Source organism: Cucurbita moschata, unplaced genomic scaffold, assembly GCF_002738365.1.
Source record: "Cucurbita moschata cultivar Rifu unplaced genomic scaffold, Cmos_1.0 Cmo_Scf00213, whole genome shotgun sequence".
In the NCBI taxonomy this organism is placed as follows: domain Eukaryota; kingdom Viridiplantae; phylum Streptophyta; class Magnoliopsida; order Cucurbitales; family Cucurbitaceae; genus Cucurbita; species Cucurbita moschata.
Genome location: NW_019268729.1, coordinates 10,893 through 11,849, shown reverse-complemented (window position 1 = coordinate 11,849; position 957 = coordinate 10,893).

The following is a 957-nucleotide window of genomic DNA, read 5'->3' as shown; positions in this document are numbered from 1 at the left end:
CCCAAGACACTAGCCGTGCAACCCTCCCTCTCACTGTGACACAAGTATGTGTCACATGGTGATTGCTTAGGCCATAGGGTCAGGGGTGGTAGAGAGCTGACACCATACCTCTCCCTACATTTTGAGCCATTTTTTTTTCTAGCAGCAGTAGGTATGATTTTGCGAATAGTCATATGGTCACATGGAACGCATGTCTGGTGTCCAATTGACACCAAAATTTGGGACCTTTCATATTTCATATGGACGGACTTCCCTCTAGACCCACATGCCCAAACTTCTGTTGGAACTCTCTCGGGGCTCTACCCGACCATTTATCAACCCTATCTTTGTTTCTCATGTTGACATCATTGCCTCTATCTTCCTTATGCCTTAAGTTGGCTTCAATACAGATCTCTTTGGTGTGTTGATGATGCACCACCCTCCTCGGTCGCATCATGACACTTATCTGTCTTGACACTCGTGTGACTAGATGGGTGCCATTTGAGGGTCATTGCTTCTTCTGCCGTTACACGAGGGTCAAAACCTACTCTTTTCATAGTATGGTTGTTACATTCCACTTAAACTAGTCATCATCCTTGATAACTTTCTTGGAGACACAATCAGTCCATGGATTGTGACTCTGTCTCCCACTTAATCTCACAAAAAAGTCACTTTGGCTAAGTGGTTAAGGTGTGTGCTTGCTAAGTATATGGGGTTTTATTGTCTGCTTTTCCCAGTTGTCTCATGATTCACACCCTTGTTATAAGGAATGTTTGGTTTCCCTCTCCCTCATGGTCTACTAGAGGTATTCCCACCCTTATTATAAGGAATGCTTGGTTTCCTTCTCCAACCAACGTTGGATGGGTCGAAAAGATAAATTTTACACACTTTAAAAGACTTACAACACCTGTGTCGGCCTCGCATACAAAAGAATTTAAAATCAACCAAAAAAATTATACAACTAATTGATGTCCCAGG